Source organism: Rattus norvegicus, chromosome 2, assembly GCF_036323735.1.
Source record: "Rattus norvegicus strain BN/NHsdMcwi chromosome 2, GRCr8, whole genome shotgun sequence".
Classification (NCBI taxonomy): domain Eukaryota; kingdom Metazoa; phylum Chordata; class Mammalia; order Rodentia; family Muridae; genus Rattus; species Rattus norvegicus.
The window spans coordinates 82515592-82541559 of record NC_086020.1 but is presented as its reverse complement, the minus strand read 5'-3'; the positions used below and the strand labels follow the sequence as shown (position 1 = coordinate 82541559).

General features: G+C 36.0%; 1 long non-coding RNA gene across 4 annotated transcripts; it reads left to right on the top strand.

Annotated features, from left to right (window-relative positions):
* LOC102551810 (uncharacterized) lies at positions 1–25968 on the top strand. 4 transcript variants are annotated; one of them, XR_351503.5, is made up of 4 exons: positions 1–615; positions 5856–5948; positions 19826–19883; positions 21632–22081. It is a non-coding gene; the product is annotated as an uncharacterized LOC102551810 (long non-coding RNA). The 4 variants fall into 4 exon arrangements; XR_005500767.2 differs by lacking the exons at positions 1–615; positions 5856–5948 and adding exons at positions 11482–11802; positions 22189–25968 and having other exon boundaries at positions 21632–21830; XR_351501.5 differs by lacking the exons at positions 1–615; positions 5856–5948 and adding an exon at positions 11457–11802.

Sequence of the window (25968 nt, the reverse complement as noted above, 5' to 3'; positions counted from 1 at the left end):
TTCTTCCATCATGACAATATATCTGTTAGTGTCATTAATGTTCAGGTCTCGATGAGGCAGCCAGGTTATTAAGACTACATGCATATAGCCTCTCGGACATTTTTAAGAGACGAAAGCCTCACAGCAAAATCCCACCTATTACCATGGTTCATAAAGGGTTTTTTTTCAATGAATCCTTAGCCTTAAGTACAGGATTTGTATTGTAGATGTTCAATTTTGTTGTAAATATTCACTTCTTTGGGGTTTATTTTAGTAGTATTAGAATCCCTATAACATATTTCTTTGACTTAATGTCACTGCTGTGAATTTCAAAACTGTCAGCTTTCTTGAACTGTGGGACAAAATAAGTCATATTATATCATATTCATTTTCCTCTGCCCTTAGCCCTTTTCTATGGTATACAATGTTCTTTAATCTCTGCTAAACCATTGAATGTTTAACGTTCCCATTTAAAGAAAAAAAAACATGGAAACATTAATGACTGAAGATACCAACTCTCTAAGATTATATATATCACTGACGAAGATTCCAAAAGAATGGAACCTTTCTAATGGCAAGAATATGTAAAGAAGAATTCTACTGCACTCTGTAATATCAAGAATATCCACATCCAAGGTGCATAGGGACAAATCCAGTATTACATGAGCCTAGACTTGGCAGGTTGGGTGGTGTAATCAATTTATTGAATAAATGAACTTACTAATCTAGCCTGCTTTTTCGGTGAGCAAGTCCTGTCTTCCAGTACTTTTTTTCTTTTCTTTTTATAGCAATCTCAATCATGTTAATGAAATCTGAAATCTGTCAATTTTTCATGTGAAGTTAACCATAAATTAATAATAATGAACCCACTTCCATTTTATTCATTTATTAATGATCTTTTCAATCACAGTTCTGAAAGGATTTCTTTTTTTCAGTTATACCAGATGGCTTAACATCAGTATTTAGCTCTTTTACTCAGCCTAATGTATAGTCTGAAGTGAATATATTCCTTAGATCTTTTAAATGTTATAGTAGCATTTAAACGATACATAGAAATGTAAAATCTTACATATTAGTTGGGTAATGTGTGATATTTTGATGCATGTGTGCATCGTAGGTTGCTTCAATCAGGTTAAAATATATCTTTAAGCATGTACTTTCTCTTTACATTGAAGACAGATTCTCTCTCTGAGGCTTCTGGAAACACATTTTACATTACTGTTGTCAGCAATCAAGTACTTGGTGGTAGCTGTTTCCATATGATTAGCTTGTTGTCCATTGGTCAACGCATGCCTATCCCTGCCCCTCCCATATTCCTGACAGCTTATGAATGCCACAATTCTACTTTGAACTTCTGTGAGCTCAGTTCTTCTAATTATAGAGCTGAATGAGGTCATGTGACTCTGCTCTCTTTCCTTTTCCTCGCTGAATATGATTTCCAAGTTTAATCCTTGTTGTCAGAAGTGACATTTTTTTTTGTGGCCGAATACATGGCCATTGTGGTGTGTGAATATCATCAGTTCTAAATCCTCAGTCAAATGATGGACATTTAGGCTGTTTCTAATGCTTGCTGGTTGTATGGAATGCCACGGTAGAGAGCAGCTATGTTTTCAAATCAGAGTCCACGGTCCTTATGCATACATTTATTAGTGGACTTGCTTCAGCAAAAGTGAAATACGAGCCTTAAATAAAACTTTCATAAATAAATTCTTAAATTAACAGATGGTTTTAATCAACATTATGCCATCTCTGTTATTACAGTATAAGAAATATTACTGATGCATCTGTAAATATGACTATTTTAACTGCAATCACTGTATAAGTGAAAAAAATATTTTGAGTACCAATACAATTGTTACAATCTTTTATAATTCAGTTAATCAACTTAAATATGGAACAATCTTTGTTTAACATCATGATTTCTGATTGTATTAGTCAATTATTACTGTTTTTCACTGTTTTCTATGTATTGCATGTTTTAAACAACATACAATGCACAAGACAACACTAATAAAATTCTTCAAAATTCTGTAGAGGAAGTGAAGCTGATATGAGATACATAGTATACACTTAATAGTGCAGTTCATAGATTCTTCTACCATAAACATAGGATTCTAGTTCACAATTGGAGTATAACAAATACAAGAGAGTATAGAACACATAGTACAAGAGTCCTTTTTTAAGGAGTGGGTTCCTAACAGAAGTCCCTGGGGAGCCTTTTCTAGGAGACAGATGAACTTCCAACCTAAAGCCTGTATAAAGCCCTGTGTCAGCTGTGGCACAGTGTCAGTGTGTAGAGTCACTTTGTTGTTTTCTTTTGTATGTCCAAGTCACTCTCTTTTGTAAACCTGTATTCTACCACTAGATTTCAATGTCATTGGTATATATTACTCAATTCCAATACTCCTAGATTTATGTAATTCCTACATCGATATCCTTTACTCCGTGGAAAATTTATTGCCAAGATCACTTAAAAACACTCATGAATAAATTCTGTTTTTAAGTTCAAGTCTGTCAAAATCTTTATTTTCTAGTATAAGAAATGACATTGTTTTCTATATCTTCTCTATCTTCTCCACTATTCATTGCTAGGATTCCTAAATTCTTCTATCCACGAAAACAGCAAACAGTTTATCTTTTAATATTTGAATGTTTTATACTTATAAACTGATCATATCTATCCACCACTTCCACTCTCTGAGTCCCTAGTTCACTCATCCCCTCACCTGTCTCCTCTCTCACCTTTCTCTTTCTGTGTTTCTATCCACCAACGGCCAATAGCTTCTCTGTAAAGTGTAGGGCCTCAGAAGTCCATTCTGTGTCCACCGTGAATGTTTTACTAGCTTTACCTTAAATACCTCTTGTGGTACTAACCATAGACAACATGAATTGATGTACGTGATGACCGTGTCATATCCAGAAATCAGCATTTCACACATCTCCATGTCAACTAACTTTTTTTCATTAATCTATTTATTTGCTTCTTCCTCCTCTCTTCCAAGTCCCACCCTTCCCCCCACCCATTCTCCCATTTCTCCTTCTCTTCTCCCTCTGGGTACCAATCATCTCAGGCATATCAAGTTGTAGCAAAACTAAGGGCATCTTCTCCTACTGAGGCCAGGCTAGGCAGTACAGACAATGGAAAGAAGATCCAAAGCCCTACAACGGAGTCAGACAGCCCCTGTTCCAGTTGTTAGGGGAACCACATGAAGAACAAGCTGCACATCTGCTACATATGTGTCTCAGGCATAGTTTCCTTCCATGTGTGCTCTTTGGTTGGTGGTTCAGTTTCTTTTTTTTTTTTTTTTTTTTTTTTGTTCTTTTTTTTCGGAGCTGGGGACCGAACCCAGGGCCTTGCGCTTCCTAGGTAAGCGCTCTACCACTGAGCTAAATCCCCAGCCCCTGGTTCAGTTTCTCTAAGCCACATTGGGCTCATATGGTTAGTCTACTCTGTAGTTCTTAAGGTGCCCATGACTCCTCCAGGTCCCTCAATCCTTCCTCCCACACTCCCAAAAGACCCCCCAGAGCTCTGCCTATTGTTTGGCTGTGGGTATCTGCATCTGTTTCCATCAGCTTCCAAAAGAAGCACCGCAGAAGACTGTTATGAGAAACTCCTGCCTGAAACCACATAGGAGTATTGTTAATAGTGTCAGGGGTTAGCTTTCCCAAAGGGAAAGGTCTTAAGTTGGGCCAACCATTGGTTAGCCATTCCCTCAGTCTCTGCTCCATCTTTATCCCGGCACATCTAGGCAGAACAAAGTTTGGGTTGAAGGTTTTGTGTGTAGGTAGGTGTCTCCTTCTCCACTGTTACCTCTTGCCTGGTTATAGGAGGAGTCTGAGCTAGGGTAACCCCCATATCCTCCCAGGAGACTACCCAATCTCAGGTCTCTGGATATGTCTCCCCATCATTTTCCTTTCTTCCCCCCAGCCCTTTCATTCATGTCCCCTTTTTTTCTCCCCATTCCCTCTTCTACTCAGTTCCCTCTCTTCAGATCCACTGACTTTTAATGGTCTCTATATTCTGTGAAGTTCATCTACTATGGGCCGTTGAGAGACTGATATAGATAACCCAGGTATAACTGAGCTCTCAGTACTACTTAAATGATAGGAAACTGCCTGACACTGAAAATTCTTATTTCAAAATCCATGTCCTCTAGGGTAGCCTTAGCCTCCTGTGCAGAAAACTTCTGTTTGAATTTACTTCCCTTAGTTTTTTCTCTGTTTACTTGTATGTTAGTTAATTCCCATAGGTTTCTTCTTGCATCGCAAGTTTGGGTTAGCCTACTCATTACTCCTCCTCTTCATAATGCCCTTTCTGCCTACTTAAACCTTTAATCCTCTGAATTGTCCCATTCTTTTCCATGCCATGTCTATTCTAATGCCTTGTATAGTTAAATTTTGGGGCATTGGAAGTTCATAGGTCTTCACATAGCTTTTTCTTGTTGGCTTCTTACTTAATACTTTGCTACTTTCTCAGTCCACTAAAAGCCTTTTACCAATTTAATCCTATAATTTATTGCTACTATCAAACTTCAGCTGCTTCTCTATTTTGCTCAAACCCCACTACCTCTGTATTAAAACTAAAATCTTCAGGAAACAATGAGTATTTGGGAAAATGTTATTTGAAATAACCTGAATACATGTTACCAGGCCATGGTCACTCATAACTTGCATAAGAATAAACTATTTTGTATGCTTTTAAGAGGAGATTTACGTTTTGTGTCAACAACATTACCATCAATTTCTAACATTTATCAGGGAAAATAGAGAACTCTGTACTCAATCCCAAAAAGTGCAGTGAAAGTGATATCTAGTGGAAAAATATTATTCTTAAAGTTTTATTAACATAAAAACACTATTATTGTATAGGTGGGAAGTTTAGTGGTTTAGATGAGAATGGCTTTTTGTAGGCTCAAATATTTGTACACTTGGTCCCCAGTTGATGGGACTGTATGGCTTGTTGGAGAATGCATGCCACTGGGGACAGGCTTTGAAGTTTCAAAATTCCATGCAATTTCCAGTTACCACTCCACACCCTGCTTCCTCCCATGCTTTTGGATCAGGATGTAAGTTATTAGTGACTGCTCCAACCCCATGTGTATCAGGTTTCCTGCTGCCATGTTCCCCACTCTTTACCCTCTGAAACTGTGAACACCAATAAACCATTTCCTCCATAAGTTAGTCAAGTCTCATCAGAGTAGTAGGAAATTAAGACATGAAATATGACCTCTAAAGGCTCATCACTTAATGTGTTGACTTCAGCTGGTAAAGTTTGATGGGCCTTGTGTTCTAATCTCACACCCAGATTAATCTACTAATGCATCAATGGTCTGATAACTTTATGGTGAGGGAGTTGAATCTAGTAGCTGGGACTGGCTGTCTGGAATAAGGTCTTAGAGAGGTGCCCTGGAGGGCTGAAGTTAAATCCTAAGAATGGAGACCATTAGAAGACTTGAAGAAAGTACACATTTTCAAATATATTTGCTAAGCCAAACTGAGCTAATAACATACAAAGAGAAAAGTGATACAAAAAGAGAAATTAACAGCCATAAATTATGAAAGACGTAAGACCAGATGTCAGTGTTTTCCACTAGAAGTTGGTCAACAAGGCAGCTACAGCATCAGTCTTTAACTTGGAGTCACAGTTGAAAAGATGGTCTCTAGTGACCTCTTTATAACGTGCATGCAGATGCCTTCCCAGAGTCCATGAAAGTTGAGAAATGCAGACGTTAAGCCCAGCCAAAAGTCATGACTGTTGTACAGAGAGGGGAGGGAGAAATCAAAAGTTGAAAGAACCAACAAGAAACACTTAAAATATAGATGTAAAGTAATAGATATATTTATTATGCTAATTGCAGATATATAATATTTTACAGGTGCTGAAATACCCATGGGAAAGAACACTGTTTTGCCAGACATAAAGGGATTGCACAAAGCCAGAAGTCTGACGGAAATGTCATACTGACATGGTAATTGAAAATAAATAGGAATTGACTTATCAGGGCCTACAGAAATAGTCATAGATTATATTACTTGATAGAAATATGTAAAGTTTAGAGTAGGAGATTATCTTTGTAGTTATTATCTTAATGAGGTACTGGGAAATATACTCCTGCCTTATATAATATAGGAAAAAGCATGTAAAATATATGAACGATACAAATATTAGAAGACAAAATACAAGCCCAAATCTACAGAAGGTGAGCTCTATCACATCATCTGAAGAAACCTGTAATCTTTGAATAACTTGAATATAATCTGAAGCTGCAGATTTATGCTTAATAAACAATGTCAAAGGCAGAGAACATGGGTGGGAGAGAAAGGAAGTTATTATTGAAAAGGTCTGAAAACACACAAACAAACAAAAGGAATAAGTACTCACATACCACACACCAAATAGTGCACAGGACTTCATGACTGTGTGTTTAGAAAAACAATATGCAAGTCCTCTTAGAATGAGATCTTTCTTTTTTTTTCACTTTTTTTTTATTAACTTGAGTATTTCTTATATACATTTCGAGTGTTATTCCCTTTCCCGGTTTCCGGGCAAACATCCCCCTCCCCCTCCCCTTTTTTATGGGTGTTCCCCTCCCCACCCTCCCCCCTTGTTGCCCTCCCCTCTAAGTACATGTCCTCTTTCCCCGTGCTCACAGTGGTTTGATATACTATTGTTATCAGAGCTGTCATCTCCACCTATCTAGCTGCCATTCTTTCCCTCTAATTCTTCCTCTTGTTATTAGATATCCTTGGGTAACTGTGTCATTCTGCGATCATGATTTGGCTTACAATTTTTCCCCCAATGAGATGCTTTCAAGTCCTCCACTCAATGCTTCCTATTCTTGCCCCAGTTTTCCATTGATTGATTGACAGCTTTTACTACAATGGGTAGCTGTGTAACTTAAGTGTGCTGGGACCCTGGAGAAAACATTTTTGTTCCTATGTGAATTCTTCCTAATTTTGCTGAAATAACATCCCAGGTCAGAAGAAGGGTTTAAAACCAGTTGGCATCTCCGTGGAAAGCACAATTTCCAGAAAGATTTACATCACTCCACATTTTAGGAAGAAATGGTGCCAGCCATCAGGGATGCTTGTGCTTGGAAATGCCTGGCACTAGGAAGGGCTGGGCTGTATGCGAGAGCACAAAATCCCAGGCCTGTCTTTCAAAAGAGAATATAACTATCTATCATGCATTTTCCATTCAAAAGTAGAGTGCAATCTTTTGTTTTTAATCTTCCATGTCTGTGTATAAAAACACCATAGGTATTAGCCTAACCTTCAGTGTGGCAACTTGGGTAAGAATCACACCTGGTCCACCAAATTGGTATTTCCTGAAGCAGGCAATTGTCTATCCCCTCGAACCAGAAATTTACATGCATAAGAGGGCAAGATGTATTATTATAATGCATATTAAAGACACAGCAAGCATGTGACTAATTCTGTACTATGTCAGACATTGTGTGTGTGCACATGGTATTAACCATGATTTCTTCAGTGCCTTAGAACTTTGTCCTTATTTAAATGTTCATTTATTTTTAAGATGCATTTTCTGTGGAGGGAGGTACTGATACTAAAGTCTGTTTCCCTAATTTGTTCTTGATTTGGTCAATAAAGAAGCTAAGAGCTAATTGCTGGGAGAAGGGTTCAGGTGGAACTTCATGGTCCAAGGAAGAAAAAGAGACACAGGAAATGCAGGGCTTTTTCAACAAGGTTTTGGAAGGAGAAGCAGGGAAACAACCATGTAAGATCTTGGGGAAGATAGAACCAGCGGCCTTTGCCACCAATGGTTAGCCGAGGAGGTCTGAAGAGGCTGGCTGATACAGGATAGCTGATATATGGCAGAAGATTCTACGCCCCGCAATTGTGCTATCTGGCAAGTTATAAAATAATAAAGTTGTCTGAGTATTTTTTCATCTGCTGAGCAAATGTGGGCAGAGAGAGAAGCCTGGCCTGTAGCTGGCAGCTTGGTAAAGCTAGCTGCAGGGAGGAACCAAAGAGAAGGAAGAGGGAACTGATGGAGTTCAGGCAGCAGCTCCTGGCTTTCTTCAATTGGGGCATGGTTGAAATCGATCCTGGTCTAAACCTGATGGAGCAAAGGGAACCTGGAGAGGTCAGAGCTCCTGGAAAAGGTGGTAGCCTGTTTTTAAAATTACAAGCAACAGTTGTCTCCCTGTGCAGACAGGCTAACCTTGCATGTTTTAGTTTCCTGCGTTATGTCATTAAATGTATTTAGACATGTTTCCACAAGGGTTTTCATGCCAAAGTGGTTAGTCTACAAAGTATTGATTGTTGACTTGTTGTCAAATTGCAATATCTACACATCTATTATCCCTCTCTTACTCTCAGATGGCCTTTTTAAAGGACTTGCTTCTATGCACTTCTATGTGTATCCTTCAGAAAACAAAATTTCTCATCACAATTTTTTTCTTTAATATTAAAAGATAGAAGTCACAAACTTTAAATCTAGGATTGTTTATTGCTTTGGGCTATTAATTTAATATGTGCAGCTAATAATAGTTTCAGACAGAAGGCATTCTGGAAAGGAGAAAGTATTTTGAATCTATGTGAGATTTTCAATATCTTTTTACTTTTTAAAGAACTGTAAAGTTCTTTAAACTCTATAGTCTCACACACACACACACACACACACACACACACACACACACAATGTGTATCTTTCTAGCAAAATGTTTTACCTTAGTTGAGACTGATTTCACAGTGTATTACTTTATCAATATTTGCTCAATTTTATAGTATTTTCTTACCAGGAATACATAATTATTTTACTACATTTTCATTTAATAAGCAATGGAGCCCTTTCCATAATATTATATACCTCATATAAAGAACTGTGTTATATTTCTTGTGTATTTTATCGGCAAACACTTTAAAATAGCTCCATCAAATATAAATTACAATGATTAATTTACTGCAGCATGCAGAGTGAAATAGAAATAAGAACTTACATTAAAAAGCCACTTTAGTAATTCAGTAAAGGACATGGAACATGGCTTCCTCGATATAGAGAGTAAAATTTTATTTGTGAGTTTAAAATTTTATCACCTTATAATTTGATACACTTTCATTCTTTTAATGTGTCTAGGAGAATATGCTCTTAGAAATAAGTATTAAACTAACACATCCTGGGGAAACAAGTGAAACAAGTCTAACAAAAGACAAAAGGCCCGGGCCACTTTAAGTTTAAGTAGCCACAAAGAAGTCATTTGGGGAGCCATGAGTTGACATAGATGAAGGAACAAACACATAGATCGAAATAATGATTAGTTTGATCCATTGAATATTTAGATGCACACCAAAAGTAGGTTTCTTAACAAATGCATCAAAGTTTGTTTTTTGGGTGATCATTTCAATTATCATCAATTATTATTGTCAATTATTTAGAAATAACACTATCAAACATGTCAGCCAGGTTTGTCCATAGAAACAATATTAATAGTACACATTGGTCTCCTTAGAAAACAATTCTAATTGCATGTCATTGTATGATCTGACAGGTTCTAGATCAGTTGCTCAACCCAAAGCCTGGAAACACTCCGGATTCCAGAGAACCTGTTGGAAGAATTTAATGTTTTTTTTAAAGCTTCATCTTGTTGTGTGAAACACATTTACATATACAAAGACACAGATAGACAAAGGGCTCGTTAATATTAAAGTGTACATTATATATTAATTGTATTGCACACATGCACACGTACGTTCTTTACAGTTTCCCATCTTATCATCATTCAGTTTCTGTATAAATTATGTGTTCCTTCCTAAGCCTAGTTGTCCCAGCTTTAAATCGTTTCTCCACTATAATTTTCAGCTCAAATGAAAATTTTCTACACTGGGATTTTCCAAAGCTTTTATTTGTCAAAACTGGTTGCTCAATACAACTGTATACCTCTATTTTTTTTGCATTCTAGTACTTCTCACAGTCCTCTATCTTGCATTGAAAATAACCTGTTCTTTTAATATTTGCTGTGCATATTCACATCAATTGGACTGCAAACAACTTGAGATGAGCAGCTCATTTTTAATTTTTAATCTTGGAGATAGTACAATAGCACATAGATGATACATAGTTATGACCAATGAATATTTGTGGTAATATTTAAGAAAATTCATATTTATACTTATTCATAGACACAAGGCAAAGAATTTAGTTTGGGTTCTATCTTTGCTATAATTATTAACTTTAATGCATTATACACACATTCACACATATATATTATATTATATTAAGGACCATATAATGATATACATATTTACAGATAAAAGGAAGTATTGTATTTTCTAGTGATCACAATTTCATTAACAGCCATGCCATATTATTTTTCTTGGAAGATTCCACAAAGAGCTTCAATTATAGCAAAGATAAACCCAGACTAAATTCTGTGCCTCCTCTTCGTAAATACATAGAGTAATGGTGTGGATAGCACTTCCATGTTTTTTTCTGTCCCACTGAAATTTCCCGTAGAATGTTCCATGTCTCATTGACAAAATAGCTGATGGGTTAATATGGTTTTCTGCTTTCATAACACTGTAAATAAGTCAAACCCCGAGTGATTATATTTGAAGGTTTTACAACACTTTTCTGCTTGAGTACATGAATGCTTTCATAAGACATCCATGTCTGTGTTCTGTGCCCAATACTATATTTTTTTCCTGATTATTCTGTTTTCCTTAAGTGATTTCAAAATTGTACTTACTTTTTAATTCAAACTAGCCAATGTTTGCCTTGTTACTATTTCAATTATTTGAAATTGGTGATTTCTATATGGATGGATATATATATATATATATATATATATATGTCTGAATAATATATATATACTATGTATGTTATCATTCACACTGAGAGATATGTCTCTCACGCCAGATACAATAAGTAGTACTTCAACTGTTCTAAATTAAGGGATGGTTATATGATGTAAATTACCATATTTCAATGTAATTTTGAAAGTTACTTGTATGAATGTATATTGTGGCAGCTGTAATTTCTTCATTCTTAAAAAAAGGACACTGTCACCACCTAGTACAAATATTACCATGAAAACTACTTTTGCATTTCTTTTCTCAGACATTAATGAGAGGTTTTAGTGAATTAGAAAAAATATATATCTGATCCAGATGAGAGAGATCTTCATACTTTTGGAAATTCTCACAGAGCACTGCTGAAGTGGCTCAAAATGATAAAATGGCCCAGGAACCAAAATGTTACATTCTCTTTATTGCACCATCCTGTAGTAAGTAGAAAAAATAAGATGTCTCTTGCAAGATTATTGTCTGAGCAATCGGACACGCTTAGCGATAAGTTTTCAAGTGCTTCTTTTATGATACACATGATCAAGGCTGAAGCAAATTTGCAAGGTTACTGCCATAGAAATTATAAATAAGATAAAATTATTTTAAAAACATTTTAAAAGCAGCTTCAGATTATGTGTTTCAAAAAATGAAAAAAAATCTGTGAATATCTGTGCCTCAAAGTTCATTGAAAGATTAAGTGATTTTCAAGGTGTCTGTTTCCATGGATGAAAGCTAGGTGAAAATCGAGGCTTCCTCTTTGAAATAAGTCAGTGAGGCTGTGGAAGTGTCTTTTCTCGGGTTCAAAAAAGTGGTGATTCTTGACTGCGTGCGTGCGTGCGTGCGTGCGTGCGTGCTTGTGTGTTTGTGTGCGCATGCGCATATATGTAAAACTGTGGTTATAAGCCGGAAGTAAACTTGGGTGTCTTCTTCAGTCAGACTCCACCATATATCTTGAGACAGATTGTTTCACTGAAACTGGATCATACCAGTTTTGTCTACTACAACACTGGTTGGCCAGTAAGTCCCAGGGATCTGTGAGTCCTTTGTTTCTCTAGGCAATGGTTAGTGGGACGCACCACCATACATAACTTTTTTGTGTGGACATTGAATTCAGTTCCTCCAGTCTCTGTGTCAAGTATCTTACCTCCCGAGGCTGTGCTTGTTGCCCATGAATCTGTGTGCCTCCTTTAACAGGAAAGGAATTCAATGTCACAGAGAGATGTTCAGCTGATTTCACATTCTCTGTCAGCAAACAAGGGAAAGGGGAGCCAGAAATGCTGCAAAGGTCAAGTTACTCAAGTTACTCTGTCCCCACATGGTGAAATTTCTGAGAGAGATTCAAGACTCAGAAGTGTCCTTTATGTTAGGGGGAGAAGTGCTGCCTGTTGGTGTCTTAGGTATGTTCTAGGAAAGTTTTCTCTTATAACTCCATAGAATCTCTTCATTCTTTTCTACAGAAAAGTGGTAAGTTCCAGGGGAGGAACTAAGTTTCAGTGGCTTTCCTCTGTTCAATCCCAACCCTTTGGACCCAAGGATATCCTATAAATTTTGCAATCAACACATTTGGAGGGGTGGGAAAAATATGTCCAACTCAGGAGGTCTTAAGAAGTGTCATATTAACCAATAAGGAGACACAGTCAGGGTATAGCTTTTTGAACAAGATGCATGTAGAAAGGATGACTTCAGCATGGTGGAAACAGCCAGACTTCAATGCGAGGATGTAGAAATTAGTTCTTGCTCTTGGCTTCAGGTGATTGCTCGCAGTGGACTGTAGTATTGTTGCTTTAGTTTATGCAGTTTACTTTTATACGGAATACCTGTGTCAGTGGGTCTGTGGTGTTCTGTGGTGTTGTGGATGCTTTGGATAGTATGACATCAGAGTAGTTGTTTTTATACAGCCAAATGGTGGTTTTCATGGTCGCTGTATTTATGCAGGCTCTTAGACAAAGGACATATATAAACCATATACCAAAATAATAAAGAGTGTATTGAAGACATTTAGAAGGTACAGAATTTGCATGTATACTGATATATATATATATATATATACACATATGTGTGTGTGTGTGTGTGTGTGTGCGCGTGCATATGCACACGCGTGCGTGTGTTTAAGGCCATCCCTTTTTCATTGAAGTGTTGAGTAAGAGGTCTCTGGTAAGCAGGGATAATCTCACTTCCCTGAAAGTATGAGCCTTTGCTTCAACATTAATTTACTAATGTTTCCTTCCTACATAAACTGAAGGTTTTATATTTATTTCTGCCATGTTTTCTCTGTTTTCACTGTATACCTGTTTGCTATATTTATTAAGTGATTATTTATAATCATGTGAAGTCAATGGACTACTGTCTTCCAGTTTCCTACTAGAAAGGCCTATTAATCTCTGATTACAGTGTTCAGGGGTTTTCCTAGTTCCAACTTCCAAAATCCTCCAACTTTCTTAAAAAATGAATGTGATCTTGTCTATTACAGAATGGCTTCCTCTCTGGAGCCAACTTTTGCATTAGTAATGTTACTATTGCTATGATAAAACACCATGACCAAGGCAACTGTTTGCCAAAGAATGGATCTCATAAGCTCATATATATGAATGTCTTGTCACTTGTTAGAGGAACTGTGTCAATGGAGTGGGCTTTGAGATTTCAAAAACCCATGCCAAGCATAGTCTGTCTCTGTTTCTGTCTGTCTCTGCCTGCCTGTCTGTCTGTCTGTCAGTCGGTCTGTCTCTGCTCTTTCTTCCTAACTTGTGGATCAGGTACAGGCTTCCAGCTACCACTCTAGAGTCATGCTTGCCTGCCTGCCACCTTACTGCCACCAATATAATCACAGACTTACCTTTTGAAACTATAAAAAAAAAAATCTCAAGGAAGATGTGGGGAAAAGGGTTATTTATCAATGTCATTTGTGCTTTTCATGATGTTACTGTGTGGTACTGAGAAATTTCATTGAGATGGCAAAACTTAATTAAGGCTCCACAAGTCATAGCATTCTTGTTTCAAGAATGAGTAGGTTGTTGATCTCAGCCATTCTGACTGGGATGAGATGAATTCTCAATGTTGTTTTAGTTTGCATCTTCCTAATTGCTAAGAATGATGGATATTTTTTCAGGTGTTTCTTAGCAATTTTTACTTCTTCTATTGACTTTCTGTTTGGATCCTTAGCCCATTTTTAATTAGATAGTTTTTTTTTTAAATCTGTGACTCTATTATTTTTAGTTCCTTTGTGTATTCTGAAAGTAAATCCTCTGCCAGATGTGCAGCTGACAGTGATGTTGCCTTTTTATGCATTTCTTCTTCACTTGTTTATTGGTCACAGAGCTGTAACCTTTTGGCTTTATGATACTCCATTACTTTATTGCTGCCCTTAGTTCTTGGGTAAATGGAGTGTTATTCAGAAATCCCTCCCATGTAACTATATCTTATCAGGTACTATTTTTCCTAGCAGTTCCGGTGTTTCAGATTTCAAGATGAGTTCGTTGACAAACTTTGGGCTAATTTTTTTGTGCTAAGTGATTTATATGGTTCTAATTTTACACCACTGCATGTGAACATCCAGTATTCCACAAATAACTCATTGAAGATGCTGTCTTTTTCTAGTGTATGATTATTTTTTATCTCTTAGTCAAAGATCAGATGGCTGTAATTAAAAGCACTCATCTTATTTTTTTTTACTTTATTTTATTAGTTTACATGTCTGATAGTGTGCATATACCATATTGGCTTTTATTATAGTTCTATAATAAATCCTGGAGTCTGGAATGGCAATATATCCAGTATTTTTCCTTTTCTTCCTTAAGGATTGCTTTGTGTATTTGGATCTCTTTTGGATCCATGTGAATTTTAATATCTAGTTCCTATTTCTGTGAAAAAGGTGGTGAGTATTTTGATTGAGATTTTATTGAATGTGTAAATTGATTTTGGTAAGATGATCATTTCTACAGTATTAGTTCTACCAAACATGAGACGTCTTTCCACTTACAAGTCTTTTTCAATCTTTCTCCAGAGAGTTGAGAATTCTTTTCTAGAGGTCTTTTACCTCCTTCCTTATGTTTACTCCAGTGTATTTTGTAGTTGATGGAAGTGTGTATGTAATCTCCTTTTCACTGTATTATTTTTTGTTGATATATAACAAATGATTTTTATAAGTTGAGTTTGTGTCTTACAACTTTGCTGACATTAAAAAATGTTTCTAGAAGTTTTTGGTGGAAATTTTGTATTTCTGTGTATAATTCTGTATTCTGTACAGAATTTTGTTTCCTGCCTGTATCTCTTAAAATTCCTTCTTGCTATAGATAGTTTTTTTTTTCAGAATTATGTCAAAAAGGGATGGGATGGTGGGAGTTCTGTCTCATTCCTGCCTTTAATGAGACTGATTTGCGTTTTTCCCCCTTTAGAATAATGTTGGCTATAGTTTTGTCATACATAGCCTTTGTATATTGAGGTATATTTCCTCTAGCCCTATAATATTAGGACTTTTATCATAAATGCATGTTGAATTCTATTAAAAGATCATGGTGCCACATGGGAAAACCCCGGCAAGTGCTGGTGAAATTATGGAGAAATTGGACCCCCTCCTATTTACTGTTGGTAAAAAGTTAAGTTGTAGCACTGACTCTGAAAATCAGTCTGAAATTTTTTGCAAAAGCTAAAAAAAAATGTATCTTCATATGATTCAACTATACAACTCCTTGGCACATGCCCAAAAGTCTCAATGTACTACTTTATAGACACTTGCTTTGAAATCTTCATAGCCACTCTATTCAAAATAGTCAAGACTGTTTATAAAAACACACACACATACACTACATTTACATATATCATATAATATAATTATATCTTTAAAAAAAAGTTAAGCTGTTTGCACTGACAATGCTCCCATGAAGTCTGTAGACAAACAAAGCTTCTAGTGCTCTACTATTAGATAAAACAAATCTTTTCAATTATTCAGTAAAATAGTTCAACTGATTTCCAAATCAATAGAGATTATTGATATAACCCTTAGTTGCTTCTTAGGGCTTGAGGATGGGTCTCTCTTGCTGAAGGCGCCACACATTTAGGCCACATGAACCAAGCTGGAGGTTTGAAGGCCTCTGCTCTGTGATCTTGTTCTAGGCTTGCAGAAAATACTATGAACCTTTAAGAGAGGGAAGCATTTAAATGGCCCTACCAAGCTACAGAGCCAATGGAGCGACAAATTATTAAAATGATAACATAGGCATAAAGTTTTGAAAATTTACACTTAATGTCAGTGGCAACCGATAGCTGTCTAGTGAGACTTAAGCCCTACTCATTATGATGGTGATCATACCCATTACTGGAATCCTAGCTAGATTTCTGGGGCCAAGGAGGTTACAGACCTTAGAAATGAATCTATTTCCACTTCTTTGCTGGGCCAGTATGTTTCTTTAGTGCATTCTAAATTTTATCTGTATACCACAGATTAATGTAGCTACTACCCTTCTTCAATAATGCATCTTTTACAGCTAAAGGAGTCTATCACAGAAAAACAAACGCAACACAATGTAGAGGTTCTCAAATTGTGGGTGCCAAGCTGAAATAGATCTATCTATACCACAGCTGCTGCATCTATGGTTCAGGGAGCACTGTAAGGTTCAGAATACCAGGAAGCCACCTGTGAAAGAATGGCCTCATAAATGAGACTGAGAACATGGCAATATCCATGGAAATATTAGCAGCGAAAGACAAAGAGTACAGGCAACTAGTGACTGGTGGGAGTCCCAGACTGATTATCCAACTTCAAATGGCCATTGCTGAAACCATATACACATAAAAAAGGAACAAAATTGAACTTAGCACGTTGTACTTATATTTTTGCATTATAATTATGCCCATATGTGACACTAATAATCAAAGTAAAAGGGACTATTAGTTTAAAATTGGGGGACATGTCGGAAGTTGGAAACTGGGACATGGGAGGGATGTAAGGGAGAAAAAGGAAGGGATGTAATGATATTTTAATTAAAATGTTTATTAATTTACATATTCTTTTAAGTAATAAAATTTCAAAAATGAAAAATATGATGTTCAACATTAAGTTGCTACTATATGACTAGATTTCTTCCTTCCTCTCTCTCCTTGTCTCTCTTTCTCTCTCTTCTCTCTCTCTTTCTTTCTTTCTTTCTTTCTTTCTTTCTTTCTTTCTTTTTTTCTTTCTTTCTTTCTTTCAATAAAGTCTTGCTCTGTAGTCTGAGGCTGCCCTTGAACTCATGAGCAATCCTTCTGCCTTAGCTATTGGAGTTCTGGAAATAGAACCATGCACACCATGCCTGTAATGATAAGAACAGTTAGTACTCATTAACATTTTATTTTTGTCATATTCTATTATTAGGGCAAACTTTATTTCAATACCTAATTACTGTGCAGTGGTCAAATTATAGTTTCTTAACCTTATTTAAGTAATTGAACTTGTAATATGCACTGACCTTTCAAAATTATTTTTACAATCTGTAATTATAATTACAAAGCTTTGAAGAGATTTAAGATGTTAGTGATGTTTAGGTAATCGTGAGTAATTAACTTAATTCCAAAGGTATGTAACACTAGAATGCTAGCACCTTAATTAATTTTTAAATATTTGTCATTTAGTTGCTTTGTAGCTTTAACAGAAGAATTATGATGTAGTCTATAATTGTGTGTCTCCATAGCTTTGTAATGAATATCATACTGTGTCAATGTGTGAGAAATTTTTGCAAATATCTAGATTGTTCATGATTTCTTTTACTAGATTGCCAGGTTCAGTGTGATTATTTTGCATGTTTCATTTGTTAGATAATTAACTGAATTGGTTAGCTGATGAATGCGCTTGTGTTTGAGTGAGTTCTACAAATGTATTATAGTCTCGTGGTGTTTATACTGAGTTAAAGCCAGGAGTGCTAGAAACATTTCCTCTGTTACTGTAGAGATGAAAGCTTTCTTTTCAGTCATTTCTGTGTAAAAGTCCAGTAAGAGAGATAAAGGAGAAATGTTCTTGGAATTGTGGACAATTTGTGTTCAGCAATTATTTACTAATTTTTATTTCTTTGATATATTAAAAGGAGAGAGGAATCTACATAATTCTAGTTTTTTATTTACTTTAATTTCTGGTTTTAACTTTAAAGAATGATAACAATGTTTCATAGACATACACAAATAAGTGTGTATGTGTGTGTGTACATTTGTGTGTGTTTTTTGTGTGCATGTGTGTATGTGTATGTGTGCATTTGTGTGTATGTATGCATAGTATAGTACATATGTGGCAGGATATCTAGCCTAAGAATCTCAGAGAATTCTCCTATTTCCTTTTTTACTCCACCATAGGCATGCTAGGATTATAAATTCATGCTACTGCATAATGTTTTGCATGGGTCACAGAGACCCTGGTTTTCCCATTTCAGTGACAAATGCTTTTTCACTGAAACATCACTTTATCCTCTGAAAAGTATTTTTGCAACATGACAATCAAATGTTAACAAAATATCCTCTGAAAACATTTTTTGCAACATGACAATCAAATGTTAACAAAATACATATTCTGATCATTATTAGTCATGTTGTAATGAGATATGGCTCACTTTCTTCTAGTGAGTGTTTATGAATCAAGGCATATGTTAGCATTATATTCTTGTCAGTGTTTAGCACTAATTCAGAGTTTTAACTCCTGTCCTCTACTCCAAACTATATTAGTTACTTTTATCTTACTGTGTTAAAATGTAATTACCAATACAAGTCATGAAAGAAAGGATGTATTTGAGCTAGTGGTTCCAGAGGGTTAAAATCCATAATGTTGGAGCTGAGGCAGAATGAAGGCATGAGAGCTAGAGCAAAAACTGACTGCTCATGTCCTGAACTGTAAGCACAATGCAGAGAGTGAACTAGAAATAGAATTAGTCTTTAAGCTTCCAAAGTCAACTCCCAGTGCTTATTTTTCTGCAAGGCCACATCACCCAAACATCTCCTAATAGCACCACTAACTGAGGATGAAATACTTAAATGCCTGAGTCTAGAAGAGTACAGAAAATCATGGAGACTAATAATATTGCAGAATTGTAAAAGACCATCTCCAACAGCACGTAGTAAACTGAGGAAAGCAGCTAGTATAGAGTCAGAGATTGGGTCAGTGCTGATAGCAACTGACAGGGGTCCCCACTGACAGTGGCAGGAGATCCATGGGCTCAGCACTGGTAGGGCTGACAAGATTTAATTATATTGGGCTGGTGCTTTATATAACTGGTGAGAAACTCTTAACTCCTTTCACTCTTTGGGGGTTTGCAAGAAATAAAAGAGAACATTCATACACTCATAGACACAAACTTAGTAGATGAAACAAAGCAGGATCCAACCATCTTGTATACATGCACGCATGTGCGCCTGCCAAACACACACACACACACACACACACACACACACACACACACATACGCCACATTAAATTCTATGGGACAATGAAGACAATTCTAAGGATAAAGTGCCTAAATAAACAAAGAAAAACCATACCAAAGTGTATGGGACACATGAAGACAATTCTAAGAAGAAAGAGCCTACATAAAAAAATAATTGGAGAAATCTCAAATTGATAACTGAATCATTAAATTAAAGGCCTTTCTTGGAAAAACAAGAATGACCAAAACTCCCAGAACAGATAGTAAATTTTAGTGTTGAAGTCTAAAAGAAAAACAAAACAAAACAAACAAACCCAAGAACAGCAAATACTACAAAGAAACAAAAATATTAAAATGAAACAAAGATTTGGTTCCTTTCATTGTAAAGATTAACAGTTGACAAACTTTAGTCAAACTAACAGAAGACCTGATTTAAAAACACAGATTAATAGAAAGGGTATTAAAACAGGGAAGAAAGGTCAAGTTACTTATAAAAACATGTATGTCAGTAACACATGCAAAGTAACAGTGCTGCCGGAGGCATCAGCAGCCCAGATTTTAAGTTACACTGTAGTAACAGAAATGACTTCATACTAAGAAAGACACTGTGCTGTGGAATAGAACTCGGGATATGTAGATAACAGCACATGCTCCTGTATCCACAGGATTGTTGACAGTGACTGAAGACATACAATGAAGAAAAGACATTATCATCAACAAATGGTACGGGGATAATGAGAGTGCTATACATACATAGATATAGCTGGATTCAAACCTGGTACTTGTTCTTCTCTGTGTCTGTGTGTCTCTCTGTGTCTTTCTCTCTGTCTCAAAATAAGACGATATTGTGAATCTGTCAAAGTAGAAATTAGGGAACACAGTTGAAGTCTGAAGCACAGGATAGGGTTTTTTGAACATGATCTAGGAACTGAGGCACTCAAACTAACAGTTGACAAATGGGACCTCACAAAACTAAGAAGATTCTGTTTCACAAAGCCACCATAGTTCAAGTGAAGAGGCTGCCTACCTAATGGGTAAAAGTATTCACAGCTATACATTTGACACAGGGTTAGTATCTAAAATATGCAAAAATGATAATCTCAAAAACTAAAGACCAAGAAATCAAATAACCCAATTAAAAATTGGATCATTGAATTAAATAGACAATTCTCAGAAGAAGAAATTTAAAAGGCTAAATTATGTTTTCAAATATTTACCATACTCTTCTATCATAGAAATTCAAATTAAACTTCTCTGAGATATTATCTGATTGTAGTCAGCACCACTAAGTTAAAAACATAAATGACAATCCACACTGATGTGGATGTGTGTGAAATGGTTATACTTATTCAATGTTAGTGCAAGCACAAATTGGAAGAGCAATTGTGGGAATCAATAGGTCTTAAAAAAGAGAAATGGATCTATCATATGAAAAGCTGTACAATTCCTTCACAATGTCTCAAAGGACTACTAGAGAAACGTTCATCCTGTGTTCATGGATGCTTTATTCACAATAGTCAGTAAATGGGTGCAGCATAGAAGCCCACATACTTCTGAATGCATGCGGAACATATGGTATATCACCCAGTCATATATCAATCAATTATACAAAAAAGTTAAATTATGAAATTATCAGCTAAACTGTGGATGGAGTGATGCAGATTCAGATCTACAATTGTCACGTGTTTCCACTCTTCTTTGGATGCTAGATTTGAGGCATAAGCATATATGCTTATGTTGACAAACATTTCAAAATTAATAAACTAGTATAGGACCATAAAGAAAGGAGGGAGAGGGCAAGAAGGCACAAAAGGTGTAAAGAGAATGAGTTAGAGCACCTAACGTTCCGAATGAAACACTATCAAACGACAAACACAGTAGAACCCATGTAAGAGTTTAGCCTATTTTGAAAACCTTAGAACCAGATAGGGGATGGTATAAATGTCAATCCAAAGGCAGAATGCATGTGCTATCCTTGGCCAACATGAAGAAAAATTACCATAGGTAAACCTCTCCTTCCTTTTCTTGCTTTATTCTAAGATTAGATGATGTTCAGTTGGAGTGGGGAGGGTACATTGTTTTTTTTCAATTGACAGGGACCTTCAGAGACACATGCTATGTGCCTTCCATTTAGTGGCATGTGAGACCATGTTCTCACAGGTTCTGAGGAGCTTAACTGGTTCTTTCACTGCCTACTACTCAGGAAACTTCACTCTTCCCCTCTACTCCATGACAGTCACAGGTACAGAAGGCATGGAGAATGTAACTATTTTGCCATTAGCCTGCTTCTCAATCTATTTCACCCACAAAGAAATGTCAGCACGGTGGACCAGTTGTCTCTGCTCCCTCTTTTTTTATTCTCTGTTTCAGAAATTAGATATTTCTTATTTTTTATGCCTATGATTTTTTTACATTCTATGTTCACGTTTCACACTTTGATAACTTTTATCCCATTTGTCTGTGTTTCACAGGGCTAATGTGTTCAACAGAACATAGGTGGCTAAGAGAATCAAAATACATCTTTAGAATTCAAACTACCATCACCATGGCTTGTGCGATGAATGCACTCAGGACTGACTTTTCATTATTATCCCTTCAAATCTCGACAAGACCTTAAATGATAGGTCAGAAGGCATGGTTTACAAACACTCTACTCTTCCTAAACTTCAGGTACAAAATGAAGAAGTAGGCAAGCTTTTCAGATGATTGAATATTGGAAGGAGCCTGTTGAAGTCAGAAAGCACATGCACTTAAGCACCAGTGTTGGTAATTCAGTCTCAAGGCAAAACAAGCACTTAACTCATCCCATGTCTCCTCCCCCTGTCTCCAAGAGGATGCTCATGGGATGAACTGTGGGGTGGAGGGAATGGGACAGTGACAACATCTGGACTTTAAAAAATAAAAGTAATAAGGAAATAGAACTCATAATTTTTTATTTTCTATTCTAAATAGGCTATTTTTAGATCAATTTTGTGGCTTAAATGGAATAAGAAATGACTAATTAGATAACTGTAATATTCTATTCTAGTGTTAGAAAATGCCTATGGAAAGAAGGAGAGAGGGGCTTTGGTTGATGTGACGAATTGCTCATATTTCAGCACTCTTTGGACCCCACTAATTGGAAAAGGTATTCACACTTATATAGCACAGTCTATGACATCATGTGGACTTGGCCTTGGAGGAACCTGTGAAGGGAACAACTTTATCAATGACAAGTCCCAGAAGCTTTCAGAAGCAACAAGAGCAACTCAACCAGTTGTAGGAGAACTAGTGCTAATTAAAATCCTGACCTCTGTTTCTATTCTGTTTTCTATTTATACGAAAATATTCTGTGAAGTTGGGAAAATAATGGGATACAGTGAACCTGAGGAACTTTTTTCTTACTGTAAATGAGCAAAGGAGGTTTAAATCAAAACAGACATAAATAAAACCCAAAACAAAAGGATAGACAAGCTGAAACAAGTGTATATCTGCTAAGAATTTAACATGCTTCCTCCATGGTTAATCTTAACGAACATGATGGGATTTAGAATCATTTGAGAAACAGAGTTATGTCAACTCTGCCATTACTTCTGCAATGATTGATTTTTATAAAGATACAGAAACTCATAAAATTACAAGAGACTTTGATTCTTGCTTTAGTGTTTACTTGGGATATTGCCAAAGCATGGCCATTTTGTTAAGAAGAAAGCGAGAATTCTTGGCAAGTTGTGTTTTATATAAGGAGGCCAAACAACTTCTAAAACTCGTTGATTCATTTGAGACGTGATCTTACTGCGAAGCCCAGGATGGACTGGAACTCAGTAGAAGGATCAATTTTGGCTCAAATGCATAAAAGTCCTCCTGCCTATGTCTCTCTGGTGTTTGAATTAAACACTCCTAGCTTTACATTCCTAGCTTTAAAGTTTTAATACTGTAATTTCTGTTTTGATAACAGAATAATGAACCACATCATCAATGAGTTTTACAATTTTTGCTTTAAAATCTTAAAGATGCCTTATTACTTACTCTGAAGTTTTCCTTCATAGGATTTAGAGTCCTCAGACTTTGAGAGTTGCATGTGTAAGCGTAAATCTCTCTCTCTCTCTCTCTCTCTCTCTCTCTCTCTCTCTCTCTTTCTCTCTCTCTCTCTCTCTCTCTCTCAATCACCTATCTATGTGTGTACATATTGGTTTTATTTAATTCTACCTGTATATATTATCACTTTATTATTTTGTCTTCTCAATAATAATACACAAAATTTATTTTCAAATATGTTTCATCATTCAAACATTTCTCTAAATTGTAAATTCACTGTCAATGTGAAAATGTCTATCTTTTGATTGAATAGAAATTCTGCAATTCCCTATCAGACACCAGCTCTTGAGTGTTTACTTTATTGTCAGTTTTTCATTGTTGTCAATTGTATTGTAGCACATATCTGTGAAAATGGATTTCCTTAGGAAGACATTTTAAAACAAGCATTATAAGAATGTTATCTATGTCTTCAGATTTCTGAATTTTTCTCATTCCACAGTCTACACTCTATATAGGTCAGCCTGAGAGAGAAAAAGACCTGTTTCTACCCAGAAATTAGAGTGAAGAGAAGCAAACATCATATTTTACATCAAAGTGAAACCCAAAGATATGTAGACGGTTTTTTCTGAATCACTTCATGTGGAGTTAGAAATCACTGAAGTGTAGTAGAATCACTCCTAACTTAACGAGTATGCTCCAGCTTCCTCTAAGTTTGGGGGGAAGGGTGAAACCATAACTAATTTTCCCATAAGATCAAGTTAAGTATACTGACAATATTATACATGCTGCTCCTGTTTCCATAACAACCTATAAATATACTCTGCTAGTAAATATATGTAAACCACCGTGTTCATATTCCTAGACTGAGTTTGGCATCTTCCTTTTTCAGTTGGAGTTTTAGTGACTTTTAAATAGACACATTCTGAGATTTATTTTTCTATTCCTTTCTGGTTTTCTGGTTTTCCTTGAGCAATATTTAAAAGACCCATTGGATTAGTTCTCAAATGTTTTTCCTCATATCAACCTCAAAATAATAGCAACTTTGTTTACCTCAGCTAGCAGCTTGATAAAAGTCATCCAATGTGACTACTGAGAGTGACAATTAATGATAAACCTACTTAAGCCAACATGTAAACTAATAGTAGCTTTCAAGAGAGCCTTGAATATATATAGAATATAAACCATATTTGTAACAATTTTAATAAAGTATGTAAATATTTTAATTGAATCATAGAATTAAGTAAATATGTATATCTCTTGTATGTTTTCCTTATTCTTAATTAGGGTTTCTATTGTTGTGATTAAAAAAAAGAAGAAAACAAAAAACAAAAACAAAACAAAACAAAACAAAACAAAACAAAAAAACCCTGGTCAAAAGCAACTTGAGGAAGTAAAGATTTATTTTGCTTATATTTTCAAGTAACTGGGAGAAGTCAGGAAATTGCTCAGGGCAGCAACATGGAAGCGGGAACTGAAGAAGAGACCGTGGACGTACACTGGCTACTGGCTTACCTTCCGTGCCTTTCAGAGCCATTTTTTAAATATCCTAGATCCATCTAAAATAGGCCAGGTTCTGCTACATTTTTCAGTTGAGACCTCTCTGCAAATGACTCCAGCTTGTGTCAAGGTGACAAAAATCTAGCCGGCACATATTCAAACACAAGCAAATAAGTTTAAATGCTACCAAAGTCATCATTTTTTAATGTGTCTTGCATTATCTGTTATTTGACACATATAGGTTATACATACTCACATCTGAATTCATTTGGGAAATAAATTTAACATTGGCACTGCTTATGTTTCTCTTAGCGTCAATAATCCATTCTTGCTCATTATTGTCCTGTCCTATTCCAGTCACAATGACTAGAGTTAGGGTGTAATAGTAGTTAGGGTGTAATAGCACTGCCACTTTTAGTTCATGCAAAATAAGTTGCTGTGTAGATGTGTGCACCCATTTCTTTATGGGGAGAGTATGGGGAGAGTTGTGAAGCCATATAGTGGCACATTTTACAAATAGATTTTTTTTTTTATTAACTTGAGTATTTCTTATATACATTTCGAGTGTTATTCTCTTTCCCGGTTTCCGGGCAAACATCCCCCTAATCCCTCCCCCTCCCATTCTTTATGGGTGTTCCCCTCTCCATCCTCCCCCCATTGTTGCCCTCCCCCCATAGATTATTTTAAAAAAAATCTGTGAGCCATTAATCCTCTGCCTTAGGTTCATAAGGCAGTTTTCACTGATTTACACACTTGGCACTCCTTGGTACAGTTAGTCATTTTAGTACCTTTTGTGCACTGCTGTCCTGCTTGGCAGTGGTAATTGACGATCAGTGCTTTAGTATAAGCATGATGACATGGGTCTCTTAGGCATTCTGAACTACCTAAGGCTCCCTGAACATCTATTTTAAGGTTATGTGTATTCTACTTCCCTAACTACTTTAGGAATCCTTTCAATATTGAAATGTTGAAATCTAGTCCCTACACATGTGTGCACACTCATAATGACATGGACAACCCCCCCAACACACACAGACACAGCCATACACACATTTTAAAAAGATTCCACAAAGATTTGGTGCCAAATAACTGTCTCTATGTTTAGAAATTAGTATAAATAGGAAAAGTGAGGAAATGTTCTTTAAAGTAATAAAAATATTCATTCTAGAAAAAAACATCCAGTTGCCTCATATATTTGCCACATAATGTATATTTTGTGTTTTATTTTTCCTATTAGTAGGAGACATGCATTTTTAACATCTTTTATTCAAATAATTCTACGAAGCTCTAAGGT